Source organism: Scyliorhinus canicula, chromosome 20 (assembly GCF_902713615.1).
Source record: "Scyliorhinus canicula chromosome 20, sScyCan1.1, whole genome shotgun sequence".
NCBI classification, from domain to species: domain Eukaryota; kingdom Metazoa; phylum Chordata; class Chondrichthyes; order Carcharhiniformes; family Scyliorhinidae; genus Scyliorhinus; species Scyliorhinus canicula.
Window position 1 is genome coordinate 68,981,401 of NC_052165.1, and position 23,453 is coordinate 69,004,853.

Below are 23,453 nucleotides of genomic sequence, written 5' to 3' on the forward strand. Positions count from 1 at the left end.
CTCTGGTTTCCTCCCACAGTCCAAATATGTGCAGGTTAGGTGGATTGGCCATGATAAATTGCACTTAGTGACCAAAATTGCCATTAGTGTTGGGTGGGGTTACTAGGTTACGGGGATAGGGTGGAAGTGTTAACCGTGGGTAAAGTGCTCTTTCCAGGAGCCAGTGCAGACTAGATGGGCCAAATGGCCTCCTTCTGCACTGTAAATTCTATGATAAATGCTGAGAGGGAGTTATTGTTGACACATTAGCACATCATGCTTACTCAGTAAAAGAACACCTTGGGTGGTGCAGTGGTTAGCACTGCTGCCTCACGGCGCCGACGACCCGCATTCGATCCCGGCCCCGGGTCACTGCATGTGTAGAGTTTGCACATTCTCCCCATGACTGCATGGGTCTCACTCCCACAACTCAAAAGACGTGCAGAGTAGGTGGATTGGCCACACTAAATTGCCCCTTAATTGGAAAACTCCCCAAAAAAGTAAAGGACCACATTGCCAGAATTAAGTTCCCCCAAATTAAGTTCCCCGCCAGCGAGATATTGGAATGTTCACTTTTATGGCAACCGACATGCACCTGACGAGTTTTGACTTCTTCCACAATTTTGAGGTGAGCAGATACTGCTTTCATCTTCTTGGGGACCATGATAAATTGCCCTTAGTGTCCAAAATTGCCCTTAGTGTTGGGTGGGGTTACTGGGTTATGTGGATAGGGTGGAAGTGTTGAACTTGGGTAGGGTACAACTTGACTCATATCGGGTACCGGTAACACAAGTCGTGTCAAGGCTGGACACGAGAGGCAGGCAAAGGGGAGAATGGAGGAAGGGAGGCTGTCAAGGTGCCCTTTAAATATGGCACTTGGACCTTTGGCCCCATGACGCAATGGCGGGGAGGTTGACTTCCTCCCTGCCCCACTACAAGATTCACAGTGCTCCACACAGACGCACATCTAATGAGCTGATCATCGCAAGATCAAGCATGGTCAGCTGATCCCCAATGGAAAACACAACTGACCTCCATTCTTTCAGACTTCAGAATGGAAGATTCCACCCAGAGAGGGAGCTTACTTTGTAAATTAAATCTAAAATATTCGAAAGAAAAATCGATGAATAGCAGGTGCAATTGAATTTTTTTTCCAATTTGCCAAAAAACAATTTTGCATCTCTAAAAATTATACATGCGATTCTTGACCACCTGGAATTGACATATTGATCTGACTATACCCAATACTCCAGTAATGAACAGGAGTGCTGTGACATTGCAGTAATGTCAATATGGTTGTGGATGATGAGAAGATGTGTAAACTACATTTAATAGAACACATTTATCTTGGCCTTCTGCACTCAAAATGTCATTCTTCAATCAGGCCATACTTACCTGGACTGAAAAAATACTTCTTGTGAACAGACAATCCATGTATTGTTTCAAAAGAACTTGATATGGTGTTTCTTGATCTTATCGCTCAAGATATCTACAATTTTTTTCTGAGAGATTGATAAGTAACTATTTGCCCTGCCATTGGCAGCCATACCTTTGGCCATTTAGGTTCTGTGCTCTAGAATTACTTCTGTAAACCTGTCCCCCTCCCTCTTCTCTTTTATGCCTTTCTCTATTACCCACTGCAATGCCAAAACTTTTATTCACACTTTCTTTTCGTATGATTGCACCTGTGTGAAGAGCCTTGGGTATTCTTCTGAGTGAAAAAGATGTTTGAAGGCAAATTGTAATCACTGACGTACTGAAATTTCCTTTCTGGCCTAGTCTGTTCGAACTCATGTATTAACTCTTCTAAGGCTATGAGGTGAATTCACATGGAAAGCTCTTGTTCTTGCGCATCGAAAGAAAAGAAAGGGTTGCGTTAATGGAGCATCATTCTTGGTCTCAGGACATGTGAAAGTACTTTACAAAAATTGAAGTACAGATTGTGCACAGCAATGTCTCACAAACAACAGTGTGATAATTTGACAAGGCAATCCGTTTGACCGATGGGAGTTGATAGATGAATGTTAACCAGGACACCAGGGATAACCCTCATGCTCTTGTTCGAATAGTGACATGAGATCTTCCACATCCACTTGAGAAGTCAGTTTAGCATCTCATCTGAAAGATAGTCCCCAACAGTAGCATCGGGAGAGTACAGATGGAAGATAAACGTTGTTTAACAATGAAGAGAAATCAGAAGAACATTCTTTCAACCTGCCTCGAGTTTTAACAGTTGCATTGGCAGAAGACTTCCAGCCAAGAGAGACTGTGCACCAATGGGGAGCCTAAAGGATTAGAGGAAAACAGCTCATAAAGATTATCAAAGTGAATTCATTTCTGAACATGGTACGCTTCTGCCTTGATGATTGTGTAGGTTAGGTGTGTACAGCATGTATGTTAAAACAACAATATTCTGAGATATCGGAAAAATGTTAGTCAGCTGCCAGGTTAAATGGATTTTTTTAGTCGTTGTTTGGATGGTTTAGTCATAATTTTTAAAAGTGAATCCCCTTCAGTTCGATTGCCAACCCGGCTCCTCTCTTGCCATTGGTGCCACGTTTCACTGTTAACGGCAGCTGTTAAATCTCAGCTTTTCCCTTTACACTTCTGTTGTCCTTTTGACCCCATCCATCAGAATTAATTTAACTGAAGAAGAGAAGAGAGTAGTTTGCACTAAGTGAGGAAGCAGAGGTTCCAACGTTCTGCTTGATCAGAGACAATGATTAATCAGTTGTCAGAGTTTAGTGAAATTTGAACTTGGGGACTACCTTTGATGTTTCACTTTTTAAACAAAAAGTGCCTGAGTTAAATTGTGGATTTTGCTGCTGACTGTGCATTATAGTTCAACTTCAAAATGTTATATATTTCTGTCGGAACAGAGGCAGGGAGATTTAAAACATTACGAGGGGACCCGATTCGGGATTCCAATTTTTACTAGCACAGGATAGGGGCTGGATAGTGGGCCAAAACCCTGCATTCCTGATCCTGGCTGGCTCCATTGTGGAGTGTAGACATACCATTCCCTCCACCCCTTGGAATTTCATGAGGGTCCGGCCAGCTTCTCCAGGACTTGTGATTCCGAGCTCCTCAAGAGGAGTTGTGAACCATTTCTGGATTCAGGAACCTTTTTACAGGTAAGTTTAAAATATGGTACTCATTTCACCTCGTATTGTCATATCCCCTCCCTATGATCCATATAATAACAGTAGCAACTCTTCGAAGTATTAATGAGAAACAACACTCAACGAACAATCTGCTTTGGCCATCTGTTCTGTTGACACAGTTGACAGATGGCCTCATTGTAAGTGCTTGGTTAAGCTCCAAGACTCACGAATGAAATTAGCTTAGTAAGGGGTCAGTTTAGACAGTTTGAAGATGAGAGTTTCGATTGGCATTTTTATGAGCTTATAATTTAGACTTCTTTTGATGTGATTTTTAAATGTCTATATGTTTATTTGGACAAGATTAAGGGTGCAAAGTGAAGAAAGCTTCTGTTCTTGATCATATGAATAGCTGTCTGATTAACACTTTTGTAAGCTAGCAAGAACACCAGCTTTTATCAAAGGAGATTTTTGAATTTTTCGTTCAGGAGAATTTCAAAGGCTTGCTACTGTTGTTATATGCCTCATTAGTTTTATACATAGTTCATATTGTGTGAAGGCGCATGGAGGTGACTTGGGATACAAGGGGGTATGAAGGGAACATGGGAATGTGTGAGGGATGAGGAACAAAGGGTCTGCCATGTTTAATACAACTGGGATGCAGTCCCAGAGGACCATGGCAGGCCTTCTAATCAGCCACCTCAGCATTCGCCCTCATCTGCGGCTACTTCCAAATTGCTTCCAGAGGTCTGACTCCATCCACTCCTGCGATCCCTGGAATTAGAATATGACTGACGGGGACCCTTTTAAAGCAGAAATATCTGCCAAGTCAGGAAACTTCCTGACTCTACCTTTATGCCTCCTCCACGAAAATCCGGCCCTGAGTGTGTACTGATCTTTTTCTGAAATCAAAACTTTTTTATGTAGCTGTATTATGGAAGAGATAGCTTTATTAAGTGAAGGTACCATTTATGTTTATATAGAATGAATAAAAAAGCACTGAATTGAATAACTGACACCATATTGGAGGCTGCACAATGACCAACCATTAGATTATTCGCTGGTGAAAGAAATCTTGCCGCCCATAAGAATCAGAGCAAGTGTGACACATCAAAGATCTGTCTGGTTTCAAATTATATGAATATTTATATTTTGCCTCTATATATACCTCTGAGAGATCTGCAGTCCTCCAATTCTGGCCTCTTGCGCATTGTCAGTTTCCATTGCCCTGTCATTGGCAGGAGACCTTCAGCTGCTTTAGCCCCAAGTACTGGAAACCACCCGACCACTCCCTCCCACCACCCCCTCTCCCCAAACCTTTTTGCTCCTTTATTTCTCCTTCTTTAGGATGCTCCTTAAACCGTACATCTTTGACCAAGCTCTTAGTCACCTCTCCTAATCTCTCTTTGAATAATTTTATTCTCTTGTGACGCATTTAAGGTTTTGCGACATTAAAGATGATACCTCAGTGCACGTTGTTACACAGCAATGCCTTCGGATTATTGGAATAGATTCCCATCGTTCCTGTAGGAGTAGCTATTTTGTAGGAGTAGCTATATGGGGCTGGTTTAGCACAGTGGGCGAAACAGCTGGCTTGTAATGCAGAACAAAGATCAGCAGCGGAGGTTCAATTCCCATGCCAGCCCCGAACAGGTGCCGGAATGTGGCGACTAGGGGCTTTTCACAGTAACTTCATTAAAGCCGACATGTGACAATAAGCTATTATTATTTTCCGTGGGTGCGGAGCCTTACTTGATAGTGGAAAAAGACAAAAATGTCACTGCCCTATTCATTTTTGACATTTCTACCCAGTTGCCCCTATAGCTGGGATTGCAAAATTAGGGTTAATTAGGTTTGATACTGAAGAGCATAAAAGTTTGGTAGGTGTATCAGTATGCTGCTACACAGTAAACACATATTGTTATTTTTGTTCATTGAATTTTCTTGATAACAATAATCTTTATTAGTGTCACCAGTAGGCTTACATCATCACAATAAATTTACTGTGAAAATCCCCTAGTTGCCACACTCCAGTGCCTGTTTGGGTGCACTGAGGAAGAATTCAGAATGTCCAATTCACCTAACAGCACGTCTTTCGGGACTTGTGGGAGGAAGCAGGACCACCCGGAGGAAACCCACGCAGACACGGGGAGAATGTGCAGACTCTGCACAGACAGTGACCCAAGCCGGGAATCGTAACCGGTTCCCTGGTGCTGTGAAGCACTGTGCTGCCGTGATTTACTGGCTTATACTGGCAAAGCTGCCCTGTTGCCTTTAAGGCCCATCTTTGATTCACTATTGTTTAATTGTAAAAGATATCTTTTTTTCATCAGGTTGGCAGCCCTTTCTTAGAATTCCTACCATGCAGAAGGAGGCTATTAGGCCCATCAAATCTGCATCGACCCTCTGAACGAGCACCCCTGCTACGCACCAGCCCCTTGCCCCATAACCACTTAACCTTTGGACACTAAGGGACAATTTTGAATGGCCTATCCACCAAACCAGCCCATCTTTGGACTGTAGGAGGAAACCGGAGCACCCGGAAGAAACCCACGCAGACACGGAGAGAAGGTGCAAACAGCACACAAACAGTCACTCAAGGTCGGAATTGAGCCCGGGTGCTGGAGCTGTGAAGCAGCAGTGCTGACCACTGTGCTGCTGTGTCGCCCTTACTTCCTAGTCCCTTGCTTGCTGCATATTTTTGGAACTGTAAAAGCACAACCAGGAGTTGCCTTTCCCACTTTTCTTTCTCCGCTGCTTACCTTTTTGAGAATAACCCTGACTTTGGGAATTTGGTTCTTTGAAGTAGTTTTATCATTCTGCTGCTAAATCAGGCATTCTTGCACGACACTGAGTCTCTCAAGTTATCTTTGATAAATATAATTCTTAATAAATGCGGTTTAGTAGGTTGTGACCTCCGATATGTAGTCTCATAATGTTACTTTCCAAATGTTTCCCAGAGTTATGGGATAATTCTCAGCAGATCCAGCACGTGGGTGAAATAAAAAAAGACTATTCTTCATCCTTGGATCTTCATCTTTGTCTGTATGGTCAGGTTTCTGATCAAAGAGAGTGTGAGCTCCTTTGTGGTAGCTGGCTTTAGCATTGAGCACATTTATAGCAATTGTGGGGTGAAGTCCAAATCATAACACTTTAGTTATTTGTTAAGCTTCAGGCATTCCGTGGCTGGATCAGTGTAGGGGCCACTGAAGGTCAGAGGGAAGTGTGTGAATGTAGAAATTGTTAGAAATATTTTATATTTGTGGCAGTAATGTTATTAAAAGCCTTGATCAAGGTATATATTTGGTGCAGTAATATTATTAAAGCACCTAGGTTAAGATATCCAGACTATGCACCTGCTAAAGCTGTAATTAAGGAGGTCATGATTCATTCTAACCATTTTCTTGTTTACATATAGAGGACTAATGGAACATTGTTATGATTGCTGGGGATTTCTTGGAGAGTAGATAATTTATGAGGGGTTGTATTTAGTCCTAGCTGCGCAGGTCATGTGACACCTTAATTGGATGCAAATGATGCAATTAATGGGAGGAGCCAGGCCTGTCTGTAATTTGCCAGAGAATTTGAGTCTCACAAGAGAGAAGGATTTGACGTTGAACTGCAGTTTTGCCAAATGCTGCCAGGTTGAGCAGAAGCGAACTGGTTCTGCTCCTGAAATGGTTGGTCGTTCGCCAAAAATCTCTCCACACTATGCCAGTAATCTGTTTGTTAACTTTACAAGTGGTATTTGAACTGTATTGGCTTTGCTTAGTTAGAATTAGTAGCAGCTACATAGTATGTTTTTTCTTGTGTTTAAGAACTATTTAACTGATAATTATAAAGCTATTTTCTTTGATGTTAATGTGGTTAATTCTGTGTTTAAATATTAAAGTTGGTTTGAACATAAAAGATACCTGTTGGTCACAGTCATCACTCCTGGGATGAAGAATCATTTTTTGCAAATTAAATAATATTGATTGGGGTTATTGCCTTGTATCGTAACATATGTTGGAGTCTGGTCTGATATCCTAACAGGAACCAAGGACCAGGCGTTGTTGCAAGCTTAAATCTCAGTCATCTCTGTTCTTAATCTGAGACATGCCAAGTTCAGACTGTGGCATTTTTCTAACATGGGGATGGGATGGAATATGAGAGGAATAAGTTACGTCTCGTCGATCTTTGGTTCCTTTTGTGTTTAGTATCCTGGAAACACATTGTCCATTCACCCTCAGCTGCATGTGCCATGGCCAACTTGGTGAAAAAGAAAAGTGAATAGTTATAGTGAATAGTGAATATTCCCATTAAAGATTCCTCACCACTTACCAAACCATGTCACATGGCTACCGTGTGTGCTCACTTTTTTGCGAATAATCTCTTTGTGTGATCTGTAACAAATACTCTCTGCAGGTCTGCATCAATAACATCCTTAGACACTTCCCTGTCGGCCATGATTTTTTTTTTAAAGTTTAGAGTACCCAATTCATTTTTTCCAATTAAGGGGCAGTTTAGCGTGTTCAATCCATCCAGCCTGCACATCTTTGGGTTGTAGGGGCGAATCTGACGCAAACACGGGGAGAATGTGCACACTCCACACGGACAGTGACCCAGAGCCAGGATCGAACCTGGGACCTCTGCGCCGTGAGGCAGCAATGCTAACCACTGTGTCACCGTGAGCCCTATTGTCTGCCATGGTAATGACCTCCTCAAGAAGTGTGGCTGGATCATTCAGACATTGCCAACAGTTCACAAATCCGACGTAACTCTCTTTTGTTCAAGCGATACCTGTCCAAGTACTCAGCTGCTTCGTCTGTGACAGATCTGTAATTAGCTGGCTTCTTGGCCCTTAACTACTTAAACAATGGAGCAACATTTGCGATAGGATACAATTCAAAAACAGTTACTTATTTTGGACTGCTTTGGAAAGTTATGACCAGCACATTTGTAAATTCCCCACTCGCTTTTAAAACCTGATATGGAAACATCAGGGACTGGATTTTGCGCCTCGCGACGCCCGGAAGGCGAGTCGCGATCGGGCGGAGAATCGGTGGGAGGCATGCAAAGCTGGCATTTGCATTCATTTAAATGTATTCAGCGGGTTGGACCCTATATGCTCCCTAGTTCTGTGACCCTCCGCCCCTTTCACCTGGGTGACCCCTTCATGTGTGCTGGGCATTCCATCTCACAGCCCCATGGATTCTTTGGGGGGGGTGGTGGGAGGAAGGGGGGGGGGGTGGTTATGGAGATCGTGAGCAGTGACGGGTCACTCACTGGGTGAGCTGCCCTGCAAGGTGGCCTCACACTTCTGGCCCCATTCCCTGCCACTTGTGAGGGTGACCCCAGGAGGAATGTTCGTGTCCTGGGAGCCCTTACTCAAGCTATTCTCCAACACCCACACAACAACCTTCCACGCACCCCAACTGGCACACCCTCTACACCCAGCCTAGGCCATCGCTCAGACCCTTCAGATGAAGGATTGAGGCAGTTCGGAATGTTGGTGAAAATGTGTTTAATGATGACCATATACATTGATCTATCCTGATCCCTACCACCAATCTTAGTGCTGCATCCGTGCCAACCTAACTGGTGTCTAACTTTCTTATCTCACGTGCTCTACCGCTCTTTCTAGGTCTGACCACAGACAGCACATCAGATGTGGAGGTGGCCTACTGCATTTCTCACCCTCTGACCTGAGATACCTTTGGCAGCCATCCTCAGGAGGGCCTGGACCTGGATTGGCTCGGCCAACTTTCGGGTGTCACAGGTGATGAGGTGCTACCTTGTTCTACCCGCTGTCCGTCAGATGTGCCAGTGTCAGGTGGGAGGATTCGGAAGCTCTGACATGTTCCAGTACCTCCCCTGCGGAAGGCACCAGCATGTGCCCCTTCACGTCCTCCTCTCTTGGGGTGCTCGATGGCCCCCAGGCTACTCCATGGGATGGAGGCGAAGCCAGAATGAGCTCCGGTGGCTCCACCGTCACGTGGCACTGTACGTCCTGGAGGCCCTCCCTCATCTGAACCGGGGTCTTGATGTCCTCAAACATGGAGCACTGAGACAGGGCCATATCCCTCAGCGAGTGAGTCATGTCCCTCACTGCCTCGGTCACGTCCCTCTGTGACTGGCCCAGGACACTCAGTGCCTGGCCAATGCTCTTGATGCCCTCAGCTTTAAAAAAAGATATTTGTAAAAACGAATTGGGAATTGTGAATGGGCCAAGCTTTGGACGTCGCAGCAATGTCCATGTGACTGAGCTCCCCTGACATGAACTTCAACCATCAACTGCACAGTGTCCCTAAGCCTTGTATGTCTTGACCCAAGGCTCTGTCTTCTTGCCCCAGGCTTTCCACCGCAGACACCACCCGTCCAGTGTTGGCCTGGATACGATGCATTGTCGGCCCGATCTCCTGCACCTGAAGGCAGTTGGACTCCTCCAGCCGCACTTAACAGGCGCTGGAAAGTTGCTGACTCCCCCTACTGAAAATCCTGGCTCTGCATCTGCAACTCCATCAGTGATGGGATCACACTTTCCAGAAGTGCAATACCTGTCCGAACCACAGCAGCTTCCTGGGATCGGGCAGCCCTCTGTCTGCCCGCTCACTCGGGTAACCATACCTCCACCTAATGTGCTGCAGCATGTGTGGCGTGCGCACCAGAAGGTAACCCAGGAGCCTCATCACTAAAATGCCCCACCGATGTGATAGTCTCTGCGAAGGTGGAGGGTGCAGGTGACAGCAGTGACAAAAAGTCAGTGTCTTCCCAGGAGGGGTGCTCCAGGGTGTGCTGGGATGTGGCTGGGGGGCAGCGACCCTGGACAGGCTGATCTGGTCTGAAGGTGATCCTGCATCAGAGATAGCCCTCCCCTGAAGTTCACCGGCTAGCTCCAGTATCCTGAGCTCCGGGACAACAACTCTGGCCTTCTCCCACTCCTGGCGATTTTGGGCCTTTTCCTCGAGGACACAGAAAGGACTTGGTGAGACGCATGGAGGCGAGTTCCACGGGGGCTCTGTAGCTGATGGCATGTGTGTACATGGCACCTGGCCAGGGTGGGGTGTCAGGGAGCTGTAGGCAGATGGATTTTTATTGGCTCTAGGTGAGGTTGGGGGGGGGGGGGGGGGGTGATGTGAGGAGTGAAGGACAGGAGTGATGCCAGGGGAACAGAGGTGGTAGCTCACCCGAGCTGCCCTGAGGAGGTCATTCATCTTCTCACGGCACTATGTACAGGTCTGCCTGGGAAGGCTGGCAGCACTCACAGCCTCAGCCACCTCCTCCCAGGCCCGGTTCACAAGCGCAAGCTGGAGCCTCCTGCAGCCCTGGGGAAAAGGGCGCCTCACCTCTCCACCACTGCATCAAGCATCCTATCGAGATCTAAGTCCAGGAGCCGGGGGTCCAGTTTTGCTGCAGAAACCTTCGTGGCTGGAATGAGAGTGTTTAAAAAAAGATATTTGTAAAAACGAATTGGGAAATAAATCACATAAATAAATAAAATGAGCACTTATGTGCGAAAGTGGGCACCTTTGCCCATTGCTGTACCCCCTCTCTCTCGCTCGGCATAGAGGCCTCTTCTCTTCCCCGCACCCCCCCATCCTTCCTCTTGCCTTCCTTACCCCCATCTCTCTTTCTTTTCCCCCCACTCTTTCTCTCTGTCTTTCTTCCTCTCTTTCTCGCTCTCTTTCACACGTTCCCTGTCTCTCACAGATGCAGGCGGTCACTTTAGTTGCATTGAGTTGTTATTACCTCGTCCCTCTTCCTTCAAATCCAGTGATGGTTGTCCTGAGATCCCAATTCTCTTATTTTCTTTTACATTGAAATAGGAGGGTTGTTGTAAATGGTAGATGGTTGGGCTGGGCAGGGTGTGGTAATTGTTTATTTATAAGTAGTTAAATAAAAGACCCACTTCAGTGCATCCTCGCCAGCAGCTCCTACAAACCACACCCTCCCCCTCAATAAGAAGACTCAACTCTTCAGAGGATTGTAAAACAAAATCCATAGAGAGGAAAAAAGCATTGGCCATCCATTGACTCCTAAGTTCTGAGGCCCTGCTCTGAGGAGGTTTGTTTCTGTCACTTTCTTTTGCTCTCTCTTCAACTTGGAGAAGAATGTTTTGCTTTCAATCCTCCCTTCTCTCCCATCCTCCAATCACAGGTTTCCTCCCGCCCACCCTCGGTTTTCAGCCAATCATGGGTTCTGTCTGTGAAGGCTGTGAAGTCTGTGAGGGAGGGAACCCGTGATTGGAGGAACTGGAGCAGAGAGCAGAGGAGAGATATGTATCCAGCTCCTCCAATCAAACTCTGCATGTTTTCCCACTCCTAACAAGAAGCCTGCATCTTCACGGTAGCACAGGGCAGCACAGTAGCATTGTGGATAGCACAATCGCATCACAGCTCCAGGGTCCCAGGTTCGATTCCAGCTTGGGTCACTGTCTGCGCGGAGTCTGCACATCCTCCCCGTGTGTGCGTGGGTTTCCTCCGGGTGCTCCGGTTTCCTCCCACAGTCCAAAGATATGCAGGTTAGGTGGATTGGCCGTGATAAATTGCCCTTAGTGTCCAAAATTGCCCTTAGTGTTGGGTGGGGTTGCTGGGTTATGGTGATAGGGTGGAGGTGTTAACCTTGGGTAGGGTGCTCTTTCCGGGAGCTGGTGCAGACTCGATGGGCCGAATGGCCTCCTTCTGCACTGTAAATTCTATGTAATATGTAATTCAATTCTTCTGCCTTGGATGGTGGATATTTTATGGGGGCAAACGTTCTTGAAATTTACTCCGCCGCCTTTGCTTTTTCACGGGCTACCTGTGGCGTATCGAGGTCAAATTTTCCCGCCATCCATGGGTATTTGTAATCCTGCCTATCCGTGTGTAAGTTCTATGACAATGCCAGTACACTGCTCTGGAAGATGTGCATAATGCTTCATCCTTAGAACAATTAAACATTACACAGTTCTTTATAGTAGAGGGAAAGATGGAAGCCTGACTTTGCTAAGACATCAACCCTATAATGCAGCGTGCTTGATGTACATTCTCCAAACCGAACACAAAGCAGATGTCAGCAAGTTGCAATGAGGGCCATTGTTGAAATGACATTGAGACGTTGAGCGAAAGCTTTAAATGTTTGGGTTCAATCAGAGTTTGCAAAATAATGAAAATGCTGCAAACTGCATGGTATTACTAACTGTCAACTTGGATAACAAGCCATAGAAGACAAGTAGACAATAGTATTTAATCACTACCTGAGGCAGGGAGATATGTGTGTATAAGTTTCCTTTCTAGTGACCCCAACATTTTTAAATCAACCGAGTTACTTCCACTATTTATTTTTTTCTGTAATACTATTAGCTTGACTTTTGGATAAATGATTTGGGGGACGATTCTCCGAGCCCCGTGCAGGGCCGGAAAATCGCCGCAACTGCGCCATGATGCCCCGACGCCGGTGGGCGGTTCTCCGAGGTGTGGAGAATGGGTGTCATTTGCACCGGCGCGTCTGACGCGGCGCCGGCCGCGGGCTGCTGGAATGGGTGGGCCTGATGGGCCGAGCGGCCACACAGATACAAACAGAGTCCTGCCGGCGCCATTCACCCCTGGTCGCTGCGTGAACGGTCGGGGTGATCTGTGGGGGAGGGGAGGGGGGCTCCTTCACTGGGGGGGGGCCTCCAGTGGGGTCTGGCCCGCGATCGGGACCCACCAATCAGCGGGCCGGCCTCTCCCCCCCTGGCCTACTTCCCTGTGCGGCCAGCGCCATGTCGAGTCGGGACCGGCTTGCTGAAGACGTCCCCCACGCAAGCGCAGGTTGGCGCGGCACCCATTTGGCGCCGGGAAAGGAGGCTGGAGCAGCGTGAACCATTCCAGCACCGTGCTGTCCCCCTGTGGAAGGCAGAATAGGTCGTACCCGGGCCCAATTTGCGTAGTTGTGAAACCCGACGGTGTTCACGACGGCTCGAGCACTTGGGCTCTATTTAGGAGAATCGCCCCCTACACATTTTCTACACGATAAAAGAATAACAAAGGACTAGAAACAATGGATGTGAATAAATATCGTTAATGTGATAGGTGTGTTTCACATTATATGTGCTTCCGCTTTGGTGTCACCTGGATGTTGATTTCGAATACATGTTTCGTGGGTTTCCTCCGGGTGCTCTGGTTTCCTCCCAGTGTCCAAAGATGTGCAGGTTAGGTGCATTGGCCATGTCAATGCACGGGGTTACGTGGATAGGGTTCGGGTGGTTGGTGCAAACCTGATGGGCCAAATGGCTTCCCTTCTGCATTGTAGGGATTCTATGAATATGTTTATTCTATGCTCCCTACCCCCATCTCCTCAGTTGATGGAAAGCCAATAGTTGCTGAGTACTTTGTCATCTAACGGCTCAAATTTGAAATGTATGTATTTGTTTTTAAATCCCTCCTTATCGCTGCAACCCTCTCCAGGCTTATAGATCAACTGCTTCTCACTCCTTGTGAAAACCCTTCTTTTTTTCACCCTACCATTGGAAGCCATGCTGTCATCTATCAAATTTCCTCTCTCTTTTTCAAGAGGCATGTGTGAAATATTTGAATTCCATCTTATTGCCTCTAACTAGTAACTGAGAACCTGTAAGATTTACATGACTGCATCTTGGTGTTGATTGTCAAGCTCTCTGATGCAACAGTAAAAACAACAATTAGGTGTTTAATTACGAGTCAGCTACATGCGGATCAAGGCAAGCTGACTTGCAATATAGTAGTTCCTTCCTGCAATACACTTCCTTTCCCATTGAAATGTATGTAACATAGAGTGCAATCTTCCGGCCACGGTGCACCAGAAAAGCACCTCCTCAAGCTGTAGCGTGGCCGGTGTAAGCCGGGAGACCCCATTCCCGGATCTACCCGGCTCGCAATGCCACGCGAGATTCAATGCAATCTTGTGAGACATTGCACTGGGAATCCCGCCCACAATGGGCAGGATCAGTTTTTGGCAAATCTGCATATTAAGAGCAAGGCAGTAAACCTTACTCTGATGCACAGATTCCTGAGTTACCTGAGGCTTTGGGATTCAATCCCTCCGTGTCGAGGATCTCAGGCGAACACCATAAACGGGGACCAGATGGAACAGCATATGTGGAGGTCTCCAAGGGGATCGGAGGGCCCCAATTGCATGCCTTTTGGACACTGTGGTGCCCTGACATGGCTGGTGCCACCTGGGCATTCTGTCACTGCGAGACTGGCACCCTGGCAGTGCCACCTGGGTGCCAGCCTGGCACTGACAAGGTGCCCAGGTGGCACTGCCAAGCAGGCATTGTTTTGCGCACAATCAGGCCGGGGTTGCCCTCTGTGGGTGCTAAGGGGTGTGTGTGTGGTGTGCCATGGGACCTCCAGTGTTGCGTTCGGGCTGGGGGAAGGTCGGAGATTTTTTTTGTTGGCCTCGGAGATCGGGACGTCATTTAAAAATGGCATCCCGAACTCTCGCTACAACGGCGAGCGGAGATCCCAATTGTACAAAATGGAGCTATGCATGGCCTCGGCTGCATGTTCCCCGTTTAACCCCCTTATTCTAAGCAAGTTGCGTTGAATCGCCATGTGTTTCTTGGCACTGTGCCATCTTGGGAAGATGGCACTCGTAACATTTTTACTTTCACTATTATTTCAGTAGCTACATAGACTTGCCAGTATTTTTCAATAAACAGTTTTCACTTGCATCTTTAGCAATTCCTACTCTTTCTAATGTCCAGGTATTTCCATTTCCTTACATTATTAATAATAGTCATGCCTTAACTTTATGTTCTGAGACCTATCAACTGAATCATCTGGAGATGGAGTAGCTTCTGTCTGTTGCGCCTTGCCATGTTAATGACTTATAGAACAGTACAGCACAGAACAGGCCCTTAGGCCCTCGATGTTGTGCCGAGCAATGATCACCCTACTCAAACCCACGTATCCACCCTATACCCGTAACCCAACAACCCCCCCTTAACCTTACTTTTTAGGACACTACGGGCAATTTAGCACGGCCAATCCACCTAACCCGCACATCTTTGGACTGTGGGAGGAAACCGGAGCACCAGGAGGAAACCCACGCACACACGGGGAGGACGTGCAGACTCCACACAGACAGTGACCCAGCCGGGAATCGAACCTGGGACCCTGGAGCTGTGAAGCATTTATGCTAACCACCATGCTACCGTGTTGCCCCTTCTTGGCATTCATGCTGGCCATCCTTCCTCGCCAAATGTTTCCTTTTGTGACTCTATTAGTGTGACGACTGTGGCCTAGCATGTAAAATAGGATGATTTTCTTTCTCTACAGCTGGACAATATACGTGTCAACCCTTCTGCTGCTCAGTGGTTGACCAGCTGCTTAATTGAGATGTGTTCCAATTTTCGGCATGGCTTTATCAAATGCTGCTTAATATTGAGATGATTACAGCTACCAGCCCAGTCTAGATAAACAAAATGCAGCATCCAAAATAGCTTAAACTTGAAATTTGTGGAAGTATCTTAGAAAATAATATTCTTTTCATAATCACAGGTGGCTTATGATTGGATCTTTCATTTACAATGCCACAAATAAGGTTGCTTTCTGGAGAGAGTAAATTCCACAGATTTGTTAGGGGATCACATGTGCTAATGATAAACGGGCATATACACTATTCCTGGAGACAGCTGTAATTATTTGCAAATTTAAGGATTATGTCCCAGTTGAGACAGGAACGAAAATAAATACATATCGACATCAACCTGACTACTCTGAAAAAAACTATCATTCTCATTTTAAAAATGGACCAAAGCTTTATCCTGACTAGCTATGACACATACCAAAGGAATTTTGAACCTTCAGACAAACCATCAGAAACTTGGGGGACGATTCTCCGAGGCCCCGCGCTGGGCCGGAGAACCGGCGCAACCGCGCCACGATGCCGGCGCGCAATTCTCCGAGCTGTGGAGAATCGCCGCCATTTGTGCCACCGCGTTTGGCGCGGCGCCGGCCGCGGGCCGCTGGAATCGGCGAGGCCACCGATTCTCCAGCCCGGACAGAGTCCCACCGGCGCCGTTCACCCCTGGTCACTGCCGGCGGGAACTCTGCGGGAACGGTCGGGGGGCGGCCTGTGGGAGGGGAGGGGGGCTCCTTCACTGGGGCAGCCTCCAATGGGGTCTGGCCCACGATCAGGGCCCACCGATCAGCGGGCCAGCCTCCCCCCCCCCCCCCCGAGCCTACCTTCCTGCGCGGCCGGCCCCAGAACACCGACCCCATGTTGGTCGGGGCCGGCGCGCTAAAGAAGTACCCCGCATATGCGCAGGTTGACGCGACCCAACTGCGCATGCGCGGGTTGGCGCGGCGCCAAGGAGGCTGGAGCAGCGTGAACCACTCCAGCACCGTGCTAGCCCCCTGTGGGGGCCAGAATCTGTCGGGGCGCAAATGCTTGGGCCCAATATTGGTGAATCGCCCCCTTGGTCTCTCCAAAAGGAAATGGTGCCAATGCCCCTTCCTGGAACTGCACAAAACCGCTTTACATTTCTGAAGAAAAATTTTAGTTACAGATAAGCTGTGTCTCCAAAGGATTTGAAGGGCCGAATAGCCTCCTCCTGCTTCCATTTTCTATGTTTCTAAAAACAAAAGGAATCCTCATACCGACTAAATACCTCAAGATTCTAAGCCTGGGAAAATACATCCCTTGTCCAAAGTCCAGGAAAATGGTGGGAGACATGTCACATGACTAGGCCAAGCTGCTCGAACCTGTGCCCTGTGGACCTGAACCCAGGCAGTCACTGTCTGACCTCCAAATGAAACAGTAACTTCAGGCAACAGCCTGCTCTGTCTTCCAGCTTACCATCCAACAGCTAGCAGCAGGAGCTCTGTTCGTGTACAGTTATCTGGTCCTCATCTAAACCGCAAACTACTGGAACAGTGGAACTAGTGCCTTCAAATCAAAATTAACCCACATGCCGGTTGCCCTCGTGGAAGACTTCTTCCAAGTAAGACGGATCACCTACAACAGTCAACCTTCACACTGAAGGAACATTCCATTAGACTTCCTATTCTGGACCCTGGGCACACATTAAATGCTAACTTGTATTTTTACCGTGGTCTTACCATAAACCCTCTTCCTACCCTTTCTTCCCCTTTTATCATGTGAATGTAAGAAGGCACGGATGTTGTGAAACCCTTTTCCGTGTTTAATGTGAGTGTAAAATACAGCAGCTTTTATTTTTTGATTTTAGAATTTTAAAGTATCCAATTATTTTTTTCCAATTAAGGGACAATTTAGCATGGCCAATCCACCTACCCTGCACATCTTTGGGTTGTGGGGGTGAGACCCACGCAGACACAGGGAGAATGTGCAAACTCCACTCAGACAGTGACCCGGGGTCGGGATCAAACCCTGGTCCTCGGCGCCGTGAAGCAGCAGTGCTAACCACTACACCACCACGCTGCCCGAGATACACCGACTTATTATTATTCTTTATCTTATCTTATCTTGAATTTGCTGTGCGAGTTATTCATGGAAGATTGGAACCCTCCTAATTTAAGGGTGGGGAAAATGTGCCGTCACTTATAAAGGGGGAAATCCTTTCTGTTTGCAGACGTGGGGTCTTAAACCAACCCCCCCCCCCCCCCCCCCCCCCCCCCTCTCCCCCCTGTTGTCCGCAACAATTAACAAATGATGAGTGGGCTCAGGACTCAGTCCCAGCCTTTCATTATGGTTTGGTGGGATGGTAAATGTGAACATTCATCGTTATTTAAGTGACATTTGTCTTAAATCTGTTTACCAAAAGTACATTGTAATGGAATTTAAAGTATGGTTGTTCATCTCGATCTCAAAGATTAGCAATTCGAATTTGGATTGGCTGGATTTCCCAGTTCAAATTGGCTTGATTTCCCAGTTCAAATTCCGGAAAACTGCCTTTTGCAAGAATTCCTATAATCCCTAATTGTCTGGTGGTTAACTAATGTGGATCAAAAGGGAGAAAGCGTCGTATTTTGTTCATTGCTCTACAAATTTCTCATTAATCTTGAGATGACTACAGCTGCCAGCCGAGGCCACATAACAACTGTGCAGCATGGAAAATGGTTTGGACTTGAAATCTGCGGACGTATCGCAGGAAATAATTTTCATTGCTTTCATTCTTCTCCCAGATGTGTGCCAGGCCTTGAGCTCTGGGATATGGCTGTCCCATAGATAGTGAAATGACATGTGGAATCACTCTTAAATGTTGGAAGCAGAAGTAATTCATTTGTCACGCCCGATGAAAATTAGAAGGGATGTAACAATCTGCTGTGCAGGAGGATAAGTTGAGGAAAATTGTTTGGAATGAATCAGTTTGAGGGCAGCATTTTTCTCCGACGTTAGGAGAAATGGCCTTCAGCCAGGAGTTCCATGTTCAAAGGTGGAGCTGGGTTTTGGCTGCAGATTGCATGGCGGAGGCAAACCCAACTGTTCCTGTCATGTACTGGAATTCATACTGCTTTTCTCTGATATCTTTCTGCCCAATCTTCTCCCCCTGCTGACAGCATTAACTCCCTGGATTTGGTCATGATCCTACTGGCTAAGGTCACCCTCTGAGATGAAGGTTTGCGATTGACTGAGGCAAGTAAATATTCAGCCATATTCAAGCAGGCCTCAATCGGTGTGTATACAAATGGGCGCACACAATCTCTCCTGACTTGATGTGTAGAATCTAGGGCCAGAATTTTCCAGTCATGAGGATTCACTTTTCCCGCTGGCAGTGCATACCCGCCTGCGAATTTACCGGCGGCGTGGGGTGGTTTCAATGGGAAATTCCATTGACAAGCGGCAGGAGGATACAATCCCGCCATCAGCGAACGGCCCTCGGCCGAGAAATACGTGGCTGCGGGAATCGGACAATCCCGCCCCAGGACCGAGTTCTCTGGTTTATTTTGCTTTTTCAAATGGTGGGACATTGAATGAAAGTGGAAATCATGTTTAACTAACTTGCTGGAGATTTTGTGAAGGGATAACAGAAAGAACAAATGAGGGTAATGCTGTTGATGTGGTGTACATGGACTTTCAAAAAGCATTCGATACAGTCACACAACAGACTTGTGAGAAAAGTTATAGCTCATGGAATAAAAGGGATGGGAGCAACGTGAATAACACATTGGCTGAGTAATAGGAAACTGCGGGTAATCGCAAATGGATACTTTTCGGGTTGGAAGGAGTTTTGTTGTGGAATTCTCCCGAGATCGGTATTGGGACTCTTGCTTTTTCTTATGTACATAATCTAGAATTTGGTCTACGGGAACAATTTCAAAGTTTGCAAATTATACAAAATTTCAAAACATTGTAAACTGTGAAGAGGCCAGTGTGGAACTTCAAAAGGACATAGACAAGTTGGTGGAGAGGGATGAGAGGTGGCAGAGGATGCAGAGAAGTGTAGGGTGATTCATTTTGGTAGGAAGAACATGGAGAGACAATATAAAATAGAGGGTAAAACTCTAAGGAGTGTGCAGAAGCAGTGGGACATGGCTGTCTATCGGGGAGGTGGTGGCATAGTGGTATTGTCATTGGACTAGTAATGAAGAGATCCCGAGTAATGCTCTGGGACCGGGTATCTCAGCAATGAATACACTTGAGAGCTATTTTTCTACAGGTGTTAGCCCATTTACATTGAATCTGTATCTGAGGTCATTGGCCAGTGTGTGTATTTCTACCTGAATGACATATTTCACCATGGTCACCTGTGACTTTATATCTGTGAACTCACACTGTGAACGCTGTGTTCCTCTTAAATGTTCAAGCTAAGCAACAGTGATATAATTGCAATTTGTTGTTTTTGACAGAACATTGGGGCAGGTTGTTTGGCTATTGGCCTCAGCTGGAGTAGAGTGTGAAATGAAGCCTAAAGAGGGAAGAAAGATATAATTCTAAAATAGGTTGAACAAGAACAAAGAGCAATAAGAACAATACAGCTTAGGAATAGGCCCTTCGGCCCTCCAAGCCTGTACTGGTCATGATACCAACCTTTGCTAAAACCCTCAGCACTTCCTTGTGCCCTATCCCTATATATCCATCCTATCCATGTATTTGTCAAGGTGCCTTTTGAACACCGTTAATATATCTGCTTCCAGAACCTCCCCTGGCAACATGCCACACACTCACCACCCTCTGTGTAAATAACCTGCCTCGCTCATCTTCTCTAAACTTTGCCCCTTGGACCTTAAACCTATGACCCCTGGTGGCTGACCCTTCCACCCTGGGAAAGAGTGTCTGCCCATCCACTCTATCCATGGCCTTCATAATCTTGTAGACATCCATCAGGTCACCCCTCAACCTCCATTGTTCGAATGAAAACAGTCCCAATCTATTCAGCCTCTCCGCATAGCTAACGCACTCCATTCCAGGCAACATTCTGGTAAACCTCCTCTGCACCCTCTCCAAAGCCTCCACTTCCTTCTGGCAGTGTGGCGACCAGAATTGTGGCCAGTGTTCCAAGTGCAGCCTTACCAAGGTTCTACACAACTGTTGCACGACTTGCCAGTTTTTATACTCGATACCCTGCCCAATGTAGGCAAGCATTCCATATGCTTTCTTGACCACCTTGTCCACTTGTGTTGCCACTTTCAAAGATCTGTGGACCTGCACAGAGATCTGAACTAAACTTAAAATGTAGAGGGGGGGATCTTCCGGACTGAGGGTTCACCCCCGCCCCGGGTTTCCCGCCGGTGAGGGGTGGATTCAGTGGGATTCCCCATTCAGTAAATCCTGCCTCACACTGCCAAGAAACACGCGGCACGTTAGCCAGAGAATCTCACCCATGGTTATTGTATTTCAGTACTTTCTGTGTTAATGTTTAGGTTGTGCATTACCCGTTCATGCTCTGGATCTACCAAGCTCTGTGGCAAAGATTAGTGGGAGACTAGAGGACTGGGAAATCTTTAGGGGGCAACAGAAAGCTACTAAAAAAGCAACACAGAAGATTAAGATAGATTATAAGAGTAAACTTGCTCAGAATATAAAAACAGATATTAAAACTTTCTACAAATATGTAAAACAAAAAAGAGTGGCTAAGGTAAATATTGGTCCTTTAGAGGACGAGAACAAAGATTTAATAATGGGAGATGAGGAAATGGCTGAGGAACTGAACAGGTTTTTTGGGTCGGTCTTCACAGTGGAAGACACAAATAACATGCCAGTGACTGATAGAAATGAGGCTATGACAGGTGAGGACCTTGAGAGGGGCTGGTTTAGCACAGTGGGCTAAATCGCTGGCTTTTAAAGCAGACCAAGGCAGGCCAGCAGCACGGTTCAATTCCCGTACCAGCCTTCCCGAACAAGCTCCGGAATGTGGCGACTAGGGCTTTTCACAGTAACTTCATTTGAAGCCTACTTGTGACAATAAGCGATTTTCATTTCATTTCATGATTGTTATCATGAAGGAGGTAATGATGGACAAGCTAATGGGGCTAAAGATAGACAAGTAGGCTGGCCCTGATGTAATGCATCCCAGAGTGCTAAAAGAGATGGCTAGGGAAATTTCAAATGCACGAGTGATAATTTACCAAAATTCTCTAGATTCTGGGATGCTCCCAGCGGATTGGAAATGAGCAAACGTGACACCACTTTTTAAAAAAGGAGGTAGGCAGAAAGCGGGTAATTATAGGCCAGTGAGCTTAACTTCGTTAGCAGGGAAGATGCTGGAATCTATCAGCAAGGAAGAAATAGCGAGGCATCTGGAGAGACCTGGGTGTGCTAGTGCATGAATCACAAAAAGTTGGTTTACAAGTGCAACAGGTGATTAAGAAGGCAAATGGAATTTTGTCCATCATTGCTATAGGGATGGATGGAGTTTAAGACTAGGGAGGTTATGCTGCAATTGTATAAGGTGTTAGTGAGGCCACACATGGAGTGTGGTGTTCAGTTTTGGTCTCCTTACCTGAGAAAGGACATACTGGCGCTGGAGGATGTGCAGAGGAGATTTACAAGGTTAATTCCAGAACTGAAGGGGTTGGATTACGAGGAGAGGTTGAGAAGACTGGGACTGTACTCGTTGGAATTTAGAAGGATGAGGGGGGGATCTTATAGAAACATATAAAATTATGAAGGAGTAGATAGGATAGATGCGGGCAGGTTGTTTCCACTGGTGGGTGAAAGCAGAACAAGGGGGCATAGCCTCAAAATAAGGGGAAGTAGATTTATGACTGAGTTTAGGAGGAACGTCTAAACCAGCCCTTCCTACTATTTCCTACAGGAAGGTTTAACAAAATTGACCACTTTGAAGCCATTATGTAAAAAAAAAACACACTTTAGATCTGAAATATTTAGGAGTTGAAATTAGTCTTTGTGTTAGTGGAATGGCAGAGCACTTTACACATTGTCCAATGTGAATCTATGGAATTCCTTGCCCAGTGAAGCAGTTGAGGTCTTCTTCATAAAATGTTTTTAAGGTAAAGATAGATAGTTTTTGAAGAATAAAGGGATTAAGGGTTATGGTGTTAGGGCAGGAAAGTGGAGCTGAGTCCACAAAAGATCAGCCATAATCTCATTGAATGGCGGAGCAGGCTTGAGGGGCCAGATGGCCTACTCCTGCTCCTACTTCTTCTGTTCTTATGTTCTTATGGATCTCATCAGCAGAAATTCGGTTTTAAACTGTTAAGTGGCAATAATATTTGTGTCACAAAAATGCCAGGCTATTACCATCTCCAACAAGAGAGAATCTAACCACTTCCTCTTCCAAGTCCAGTGTCATTACAAATGCTGAATCCCCTACCACCATCCTGGGAGTTGGCAATGATCAGAAACGTAACTGGGGCAGCCATAAAAATACTGTGACTTCAGCAGCAGGTCAGAGGATGTGATTCTCTTCGGTGAGTAACCCACTGACTCCCCAAAAGCCTGACCACCATCTACAAGGCACAAGTCAGCAGTGTGATGGAATACTCCCCATAGCTCAAACAACACCGCAGAAGCGTGACATCATTCAGAACAAAGCAGCCTGCTTAGTTTACAGCTTATCCACCACCATAACCATTCACCAGTACACAGTGGTGGATTGCAGCAACTCACCAATGCTCTTTCAATAGGGTCATCCTAACTAGTGACCTTTACCATCCAGAAGGATAAGGGCAGCAGGTGCTTGGACACTCCGCCACTTGCAAGTTCCACTCCAAATCACACTTCATTTAACTTGGAAATACATCGCCGTTCCTTCACTGTCACTGAGTAGCAATCCTGGAACTCCCTTCCTAACAGCTCTCTGTGTGTTCCTACACCACCTGGACTGCAGTAGGCCAAAAAGTGGCTCAACATAGCGTTCCCAAGGGCATTCATGCATGAGCAATAAATCCTGATCTTGCCAATGATCAAAAGTTTTTTCTTTAAATTAGTAATAATTATAATAATAATCTTTTATTGTCACAAGTATGAAGTTACTGTGAAATGCCCCTTGGTGCCACATTC

The 23,453-nt window shown here is 46.4% G+C and overlaps 1 protein-coding gene and 1 long non-coding RNA gene across 6 annotated transcripts in view; one reads left to right on the forward strand and one right to left on the reverse strand.

Annotated features, from left to right (window-relative positions):
* Positions 1-23,453, forward strand: part of LOC119954733 (A disintegrin and metalloproteinase with thrombospondin motifs 20-like) — a 469,933-nt gene that overhangs the window by 314,132 nt on the left and 132,348 nt on the right. The gene's annotated exons all lie outside the window — the stretch shown is intronic.
* The window catches only part of LOC119954734, a 117,911-nt gene continuing 95,572 nt past the window's right edge, over positions 1,115-23,453 (reverse strand). For 3 of the 5 annotated variants that reach the window (XR_005458307.1, XR_005458309.1, XR_005458308.1), the window contains 2 exons: positions 10,409-10,490; positions 5,682-7,331 (listed from right to left, as the gene is read on the reverse strand). This is a non-coding gene — a long non-coding RNA (uncharacterized LOC119954734). Of the gene's footprint in view, positions 2,265-5,681; positions 7,332-10,408; positions 10,491-23,453 lie in introns of those variants that run through there. The other 2 variants (XR_005458306.1, XR_005458310.1) reach the window with 2 other exon arrangements.